This window comes from Odontesthes bonariensis, chromosome 20, assembly GCF_027942865.1.
Source record: "Odontesthes bonariensis isolate fOdoBon6 chromosome 20, fOdoBon6.hap1, whole genome shotgun sequence".
Lineage (NCBI taxonomy): Eukaryota > Metazoa > Chordata > Actinopteri > Atheriniformes > Atherinopsidae > Odontesthes > Odontesthes bonariensis.
Genome location: NC_134525.1, coordinates 13,677,497 through 13,687,806, shown reverse-complemented (window position 1 = coordinate 13,687,806; position 10,310 = coordinate 13,677,497). Strand labels below are relative to the sequence as shown.

The following is a 10,310-nucleotide window of genomic DNA, read 5'->3' as shown; positions in this document are numbered from 1 at the left end:
CAGCAGTGACATCGCCGACACTGTTGAATACCGCGGTGTCAAATATCATATGTGTTATCTCGAAAAAAGAAAAAAGCTATCCTATTTGTTCATTTGTACACTGAATGTGGTTTCAGCAATACAACATTTTCTACTATTTTAAAGGGACACTAAGTAATATATTAAGTCATTTATCAGCTCAAATCAACATATTCATTCATAAATTAGTCCTCATTGGTGTAAAATGATCTCGGTCAAAAATCTCAATTATCCTCCTGAGTGAAGAATAACTTGTCTGTATCTACATAGAGCGGGCAAGCTCTATGGAGGCCGCCATGTCCTTCCGGTCTATGAAAAACGACGAAGTGCCGAGAAGGACATAAAGCACTTCGAATCGCGTTTTCCCCAACGCCAGGCCTTTTTTTTTTTTTTAGTGCACCATTCCTGCAATACCAGGTCGATGCGTGGAGTGGACGGAGCAAGCCCCTATTTCATCTCCCTGTTCCAAAAATCAATTTAATATATGGTCCCCGGGTAGGGGACGTATCATCCAACGCCAGGCCTGGAAGCGGAAATGACGTCATTTTGACGTCACGTCCGCTATCGGCGCTAATGGTAAATAGATTTTATCTCGTAAATTATCCCACTAATAATGCATTGATTGTTACCAAACTTCTGCCGTAGTACACATAGGCTCTTAACTCACAAAACGAGGCATTAGAAAGTTTGTAAGTTTACCAGGAGTTTATTTAAAAGAACATCCAGATAGCAACTACACACTGCGGCTAACGCTACCGCTGCGTCAACGTCACTTCCGGTAAGTCCCGGAATATGATTTGCACACCAAAAGGCTATGTCAACTTATGTTATCTGACATGTTATCTGTCATCTGTATTTATAGTGTTGTTTTATGTGTGTTATGTAATCCTTTGTACTGTGTGTCTTGGTGTCTTTTTGTTTGTATGGACCTTGAGTCTGAAGCTATAGCTTCTTGAATCTTGACACATACCGCCTGCCGTAGTTCAAGAAGTTGCAACGTACATTTGAAAACGCGAGGCGCTAGAGAGCAAATTCATTTGACTTTGCAAAATAAAATTGCACCACTAGATGGGGGAAGAAATTACATAATGTCCCTTTAAGGTTAAAAAAAAAAAAAAACACTTTTCCATAAAGAAACGTGCAGGTGCCTATCAGATCATAATAGAATGAATGGATTAAAGTCCCACCGGCAATCCTTATAGCCTTATCCAAGTGTGTACCCCTCTCTAATTTTACAACTACACAGTGATATGCCGTAAAATCATTACAGATGGGTTACTATGAGAAAGGGCCTCTTTGGAAGCCATAGGGAAGGCTTGCTTTTATGGATTGTCACAGGAAACCTCTGTGATGTTACCAGTGTCTCAACCTTTCCACTTAAACCTAATATCTCTGCAGATTCCTCGACATGGAAGTCAGAGCATTTACTGAAACAAAGCCTTACATCTGAGAAAAAGGCCTGAGAAAAGCCCATGATAGACGTTTTGAGCATGTTGTTGTAATGCGTGTAAACTACTGGCTTGGCAAGCCTTTAGCAAAAGTGGTATCTGGGTTAATAAGCATGGACAATTTCCAAGGAAGAACCAGAGCATATTGAGTTACTTCCATATGGGCTGATAAAAAAAATTTAAAAGAAAGGACTGTTCATGCAAACTTAGGTGTGCCTTACCAATTGTCATTCAGTTGTTTAGTCCTGCGGTTTGATTCGATTTAGGAGAAAACAGCATTGCCAAATTGTGTCTTTTGATAACATCGCTGCAATGATTGAGTTATGCGTTATTGCATTTGTGACTTGGGTTCACTTGGTTGCTCTGCAGTATCAGCCTTTAGCTGAGAACAGCTCAACCAGCAAGAGAAGTCAGGTCTAAAATCCTTTCATTTCCTTTGTGAACCTCATGTTGTGTCCTTTATTAGCTGGATAAAGGACCTATGTGCCTTCATGTCTCTGCACCTTAGATTTGGCTAGAGATTTCACCCTCTTTTTTTTCCTTCTTTTTCTTCCCATTCCTCTCTTCTGTTTACTTTCCTGCAGACTCATCGTCATGTGTCTTGTTTCGTCCTTCTCCCCCTATCTCTTTTCTCTCCGGCCCTAATCTCCCCCCGCGCTAGCAGGCTCTGCATCGCCGGCCTCAGTCCATTCTTTGGGTAGCACAGGAAGTGAAACTGTAACACAGAGTTCACTGGTAATTGGCCACGGTCACGCTAACCAAACAGGAAGGAATCTGCAACTGATTAGAATTCTTCCTCCTGCAATAATACCCCCCACCCACCCAACCCTCCTCTTACCCCCCCACCCCCACAAAATTAATTACATTCAGGGGACTATTCCCACTATTGGTTTTCCTGTTTTGAAGCTGCATTATAAAGGGACAAATCCCAAGACAACACAGCCCAACTAGTTTTTCAATTACACAGAGACAGACTAAATCATAAAGAGCTGAAGAAGCACAGGCTGCCATCCATCTATCCATCTCGACATCCAGACAGGGAGTTACTGGCTGCTCTGGTCAGCCAGTGAGACAGACTGTTGAATAATCTCTTCCTAACCCAGTCACACGCTCTGAGCTCCTTCCCCCTCTCCTGGTCACAAAAAGTTGTCGATGTCTTACTAAAAACGCTTGACTTTCTGTTTGTAGTATGAATTTAAAGATTGGTCATTTAGAATGACGTCTATCTGTGACGCTCTTCTAATTTTGACCTTCTCGTTCAAGTTGATGAGAGATGAAAACTTTTTTTGTTTGTTTCTAGACATAAAACCTTGAATTAAGACCTTGAATAAAAACCTTGTATAAAATTGTTCTAAACTGCAGTAAAAATGTATGAAACGGTGTATGAAAATGAAATATAGTATTTACATTTCTTATGTTTGTTTTTTCACTGCTTTTGCAATACTTTGTTATCAGGAAAGCAGGCCTGTAGATCTCAGTAATAAAATAATTAGAGTAGAAATAGGATTTACGTACTTTACAGATGTAGAGTACTGCACGTCTCAGTAATAAAATAGTCACATGGTTCAAAATTTTTATTCGAAAATATGGTTGCATTCAAACACATGATTGAACACAAGTGTGAGGAGCCCAAAGCCAACCACTTCACAGTCCATTTCTGTAGAAATGTAAAGCTTGCACGAACGCAGCCCAGCTTCAGTTGTCTCTGTATTACATTTTATACAAGAGCATTGCTTAATGTGACATACTCATTTTACAAAAGAGGTTAAGCATACGAGAGCAGCTGGATGCCGTGATGCTTGTGAAACGTCGAAATACTCTAGTGTTATGTGCCTTTTAAAACAAAGTGGAAATAAAATGAAGGAGATGCATTTTCATCTCATCTTCACAGAGAGCGACACAGAGCCAGGGCTGCTTCAAAAAATAAATGAATGCCTAACAATGTTTTTGATGTCCTATATTTAAATTTGTACGGTTACTTACATTACTCCTACTTCCCTGGTCTTGGAACTAATCCGATTGATATGGAAATGGTGTGCTCTGTTTTTATGACAGAGTTAGGAGAGGCAGAGAGAGTGAATTTGCAGGTTCGCTCCTACTCAGAATGAGCTGAAAAACAGATTTTCGGATTGCTGGGGCTTTATGCGATAGGTTTTAGGGGATTACACAAACCACTTAAAGCTCAACAATGAGCCACTCCTTTCAACAGAGAAAAAGAGTTCTTTATGGTGAACACAATCTCCTCACTCAGAAGGTTAGTCAGAAACAAATTAAGTCAATTTCATCAATGCTCCATCAGCACATAATTAGGACATATAATGTATATATATACACATATAAATTGATGCCCAAATTATTAGTTTTAATTATTATTATTATTATTATTATGATTATTTTTATTTTCTCCAACTTCTGCTGGGGAATCTTATTCTAGATATTTCTTATCATTATTTTTTATTTCCTATTTTCTAAAGTCAAAGAAAAATCATTTAAATGACAAAACTTGGAGCAAACAAAATGATTTATTTGAAACCATAAATTGAGCTAATTAAATATAAGATGCTATACACTTTTACGTTGCATACTTAGATTGTGGTTTATTTCAAAATGTCTCCTTTGAAGTCAAATTTAATTAGGGTAGCAATGTGATTTACATACTTCACAGCTGTCTTACCATGTAATAGTAACTTTTTCTCCCTTCTAGGAAACAAAGTAAATAAAAACACAAAAGGTAAAGTAAAAGCCTTTTCAACATAAGAATCGGATACTTCTCACATAATTCAGACATGTGGTGTGCAGCCACTGTAACGGCACATTCAAACTGGTATCTCCATGCTTCCTGCTCTCTACCCAGGCAAGTCCTTATCTGCCGCAAACTGCTCTTTTTATCTTAAACGGCATTTAAAATCATCACTTACCAATTCCCTTCTTTAGCTAAACAGCCATTCCAGCGTGTGTTGTCTGTCATTGGGGTTGAAAATTGGGGAATGGGCTGGAAATTGGAACCATCGAGGATGCCGTCCTGGAAAAGGAGGAAATCAAAGTCAAATGAGATCATGCATGCCAAGAGAATGTTTAACCAAAGGGCAAAAAGGAAGCTGGAGATAACAGAGTAGAGAAAAGCGCTTAATGTTGTGTTTCTGCAGCCTGTTTGGAGTCATGCACACTTGTGTGTGTTTGGATGAGAGAGGGCTGTCACTTGTCAATACTAAAGGATTTCATACATCTGAAAATATATGTGCAACTGCACCTATAAATGTACAAATGTTAATATAGTTGATCATTTGCAAGGCCTACGACGTGCATGTTTGCGCACACCTGACAATCTGCACGCTTTTAATCCCCACACTTAAATGTTAACGTATAGCATTAAATATTTCTACTGTGCAAGCATGTGCAGGTGTGTGTACAGCTGATGATGGGCAGTGCAAAAAGCTCATCCCAAAATGCGGTCTCCAAAAAAAATGTTTGAAGTGGTGCACCACAAACAATTAATCTTGGGCCTGTGATTGTAGTGAGCTCTGGTGATGCAGATCTCCCGTGACAAGTTCACTTCAGAAGACTGGAATCCTGCCCCACCCAGAGCGCCAATGGTTAGATGATAGACAGGTAGATTCTTTGTTTTAACATGAGAAGACAGCAGACCATTTGAAGCGTAAACAGGTATGGGGAGGGAGGGGGGAGTATGTATGTGGGTGTGTCTGTGTGTGTGTGCGTGTGTGTGTGTGTGTCTTGTTCGAATGTAAATTTTAGTCATTGATGAAACAATCCATCACGCTGATGAAGAAAGATAAGAGACAAGTCAGGTGATACATGTGCAGAATTTTCATTTACATTTGAGATACCATTAAAGCTAAAGTTTAACCCATGAAAACACCTGTGTGAATGTATGTATTATATATTTCTATCAGTCATCTGATGATAACAAAGGAAGCTATGAGACTGGTTCAGTAAAATCAGAGATTATCTGATGTTTGATTAAACTGTTGTTTATCACGAGAGCTGTGTAACTTCTTTTATCTGACAGGGGCCTTTCAGCTGACATCTAATCTTTCAGCCTTCTTCCCCGATGGAATCATTGGTCCCTGTGTAAGTTGGCCACAACAGACAAGCAGGAATGGAGCATGTCTGGATTATGTTTATTCAATTTAACTGAGCATTTCTTCCTCCCAGGTATTGTTGCTAGTGTGTGCAAGCGAAAGGAAGCTGAGTGATCATGAGAAAGAGACGGAGAGAGATGACAGGATCAGGGTTTCCAGTTCATGAGCTGGGAGTGCAGTGAGAGGGAAACATGCAGCCAGCCTGCACATGTCCAGGTCAGAAGACACGTTCTTCCCAGGAATGAAGACAGAGGAAGAGAAAGATAGAGATCTTCTTCTCGTGTACTTTCATGTGGCTAAGTAATGCTGAATAGCAAAAGATTTAAAACATCTACTGCAACAAAAACTCTCTGAAATCAATAAAAACGTTTCAACTTTCAACGCTAAAAAAACATGAAGTTGTAAATCTAACACATGATGTCATGTGAACAGAATACCTACGGGTGCGTGACACCTTTTCACTGAAACATTCGGCGCTGCGTTTTACTTCTTAATTCTGACTGCCATGAAACACTTCAGAAAGAATATCAACCCAGAAGCAACATCTTTTGCAAGCAAAAACTAGTTCAAAGACATTTTTTTCTAACAGCCCCCCACCCCCCCACCTCATTTTACTGTCCTGGCATATAGTCAATTTCCAATTTGCAATGACTTTTACAAGATTTTTTTTTTCTGACTTTGTTGCAGCACTAAAGCCCCCAGGCCAGGAGGTCAAATAATTATCATGTGCGGGAAATGATAAGCATGTTTTAAAAGTGAAAATTAGCTTTAATTGTGGTGTACTGTTGCAATGTGAGCATGAACTCACAAAAGCCAAACTTATGACGCTTTTGCATTATTTAAACAATTTAGGCAAGTTAATCTGCATTCAGTGTGATTCCTACTGAAACATTTTATGTCTGTAATAATCTATGGTTGAGATAATTGGATTTTTTTTTTCCCAACCTTACTTGGCATATCAACTATATATATACTGTATATTTTTTAGGAATAATTCAGACCAAGTAAATGTGATGAAAAGGTTCATTTTGTTTACGGTTTCTAGTTGATCCTTTATGTATATGTGTAGTATATCACAATGTGGTGTGCAATAGAACTCACTATAGATAACTTTAAGGGGATATAATTCTGAATTTTGGCCTTCGCTGCCGTGCAGAACTTCACTGTCCTTAATAGAAATTGTTGCAAAGCTAATGTGGCACATAAAGATAACTTCAGACTTTCATTAGCTCCTGACAAATCGCCAAGTTTCACCATCACACCCTGCAGTCCTTCACTCGTATGTCAGAACCAATCACAAATCCAGGTCAAAGACAGGAAATAGAAACGAATGTGTAAGGCGTCCTTGGAGTAACCAAAACAACTACGAGTCCAATTTCCTCCTTTGTCACTTCTTGTGGGCTTACACTGGAATGGTGAGCGAGCTGAGAGAAGAGCACGTAGGCCAACTGTAACGTTGGCAGGTCTCCTTGCTCGTGTGCAAAAGCTGACATCCAGTTTCCTGAGTGAAGTCATTTCCTCAGTAGACGCTTTGCACAAACACAGGACTAATAACCAAAAGGGGGGTTCAGGGGAACTTGCCTTGAAGAGGGGGTTTGACAGCAAGCATTCACCGTCAAATTTAATTTCATCCTCTCATCACTGAGCACAGATAAAATATTCAGTAGCCACGGTTAACTAGGAAAATATTATGATAAATGAACTTTGTTCATATTTTTCCCCATTATTCATGACAATAACAATACTGTGTTCTCTTGTGTGTTTGGCTGCATCACTGACAAAAGCAAGAGAACTTATTATGGAAACAGCACTATGATGAATGTGTTAAAACAACTCAAACTTAATCTAAACTGCATTACATGTTGTTTTGAATATACCTCCATGATGTGCCCATCTTTAATGTACTATCAAGTGCAGGGAGCAGAATTGCTTTAGTCTTCAAATTCGGAGCAGCGGGGAGAGGGAGAGAGGCTTTAAAACACTGTCTGTGAGAAATGCAAAATTTATGAATACCCCCCTCACATCTCAGCTTGATTTATGTGAAATAATAATACACTATTTAATGCTTAAACATAGCTAGGAGCGATCCCTGGCTATCAAGATGTACAATGGAGTAATGGGGCTGGAAGACAAATCACCTTGTGGACTTGTGATGCTTATTTAAAGGTGCTCAGGCAGATATATTAAACTATATGTAATTGTACACTAACTCTGTGCTGTAGGCAGAGGCGGCAAACACAGGAGGAGGCCAGTCATGATGCAGATGGAGTGGTGTAATCAATTTGACTCAAGCAACCACAGCAGTGAGGAGGGAGAGGAGAAGAAGCGGGAGGACTCTTCAATCTGCCATACTGTCATCATATTTCGGATTACACCTTTATTCATATTCCAACAAATAGATCAATTCAGACTTTTAAAGAAAGTTTTTTTTGTCAAACTTTTTAAAAGAAGTTTGAGACATGTAGGATGTCATTTTGTTAAGTTACAAATGCGTCTTGGGTGACAATAACTAAAGTGGAATTACGATACAAACAGGTTCAGAGGTTAACTCTGGGTGTCAGCTTTAGGTTTTAGCACAAGCTGTGTCAGCTTTAACAACCAGGTTCAAACAGAGCTAGTGGTCACAGCACCTGTGATTTATGATTCACTGATTGCCTCATTTAATTAAAGTAAATGGCAAACCCAAAGCCATGCCAAATTGTCCTGATCTGATGAATTGGCCCCCGTTTTACCACCAAAACCATGTAGGATAAATAAACAGGGTAATTACAATGGTAAATGAAGACTCTGTGAGCGAGCCGTGTGGGCTGCGGGTGGCTCACCCAGGATGTGCTGAAGAAGTGAACACCGGGTGTTCCCGTAACTTTCTTTTATCATCTTTCTCCTGTCTCTAAAAATCCAGCCACGCCAACAAAAACATACTCACAGATCCCACAAACACCCACTGGGTGTGCACACGCTCGTTCACAAATTCAGCAACACACAAACCGCAAACTCTCCACCCACCTTCATCCCTGTGCATTCATGTACAATTACAGCTACGGTGATCCACAGGTGTTGAATTCTTCTGGCAAGCCATAAAACATGATATGCATGATTTGTGCAGTCAGCCAGGTCTGTAATTTCATTCTCCTTTTCTTTCATTTTCCCTTCCTGGGCCACACGATCCATTTTCCTGCTTTATGAGAGTGCAGACACCCAGAGAGACTTTCAGGATGATTACATGCCCCGTGCCATGGGGGGGTCTTAGGAGCCAACACAGCAGCCCGAAAGCTGTGTCAAACCTGAGTGAAAACAGCTATTTGAATAAATCTGTGAATATTTGAACTGCTCGAGGTGTGTTTCATTTATTCTAGACATTAACCAAAGTGAAACTATCGACTTCCACACAAGCACTATCAGGGGCCTCTTATAGATATATTTTTGATCTACTTAAGTGATCTGTTCAAGAGTTCAATATAAACACATATTTTACAGGTATGCCGCATGCTGACACAGGAGCAGCACTGATTTAAGATCAGGACACATGCCCTCACAGTCCGTGAGCGTCGGGCATCATAAATCATGTGCACCTCACATGGCTCATGTATTTAAGGTGATATTCTCAAACACAGTCAGGCCTAGTGTCACAGTATGTCTGTTGGCAGAGAACTGCAACGTCCTCCGGGGAAAGCTAAACAAACTCTGCCTTCTACTTTCACGAGTAAGCCAAGATGTGATGAGGCTGAGAGGTAGTTCCTCTGCTGTGGACTGATTCAAACACACACCCACACACCAACACCATGGATTATATTTTCACACATGCATGCCTACAGTACAAACACCAACAGAGGAATACTATAAACTGGGTTTGTACATATTAAAAATTGAGTCATTATTCTAATCCAGTCCAAGATTCACACAAGCTCATTTCTAATATTACTCTGAGATTTACCATGGCTTCCTGTTGTGATAAAACCAGTTATAAGCTATATGTAAATAATGGCCTCTCATGGATTTAGAATTAGGCTATGGTAGAAAAAGTTTGTATGAGGATAAATGAATGTGAAAAGCTAAATAGGCTACAGAACAGAATTTCGAATAGTTTGCAATTTTTGTTGTTTTTTTGCAAACCTGTCAACCAAAAAAAGAACTCCTCCAGCATCGACCCATAAGTAAATAATATTCAGCCATAAAGCGCGTCATTAATACCAGTGCGTGACTGACATTTCATACCAGTGACAATAAAGCAAATAATTAAAAACAGAAATCTTGAAAGGTAATAGCTTCTCAAATCCATTAAGTAGTTAAAGGTTATGAGAAAAAGCTGGATTACTGCTCACAGCTAAACTCCTAATTAAATGACACTACGTAATTTGTTTCTCGATCCTTTTTTCTCCATAAGCGCAGTGCAGGTTAAATGAATGGGCAATGAAACATGCGTGTCATTTACTGTCATTCTGAGGAGACAAAAACAATCTTTTTTTTTTTTTCCCCGCCCAATTTTTTTGTCTGTCTGTATGTAGCAAAAGCGAGTATGGAAGATTGGATAAGAAGACACACAATTGCTGTCAAATTGTTTGCTTAATTACTTTTTGTCCCCTTTCTTCTAAGCACACTTGCAAAGAGAGATGCTTCCCTCTCCTGGCTGCTCTTAAGAAACTCAAAGACTCCTTGGTCTCTCGTGCCTGCCCTCACTGCTTCTCCCGTTACTACTGCTTACGACCTCTGGACGGGTCAGTTTAACTACAGTAACGTGTAGTGT

General features: G+C 39.7%; 1 pseudogene; it reads right to left on the bottom strand.

Moving 5' to 3' along the window:
• Positions 1-407: 407 nt before the first annotated feature.
• Positions 408-552, bottom strand: LOC142370539 (U2 spliceosomal RNA; annotated as a pseudogene).
• Between the last annotated feature and the right edge of the window lie 9,758 nt (positions 553-10,310).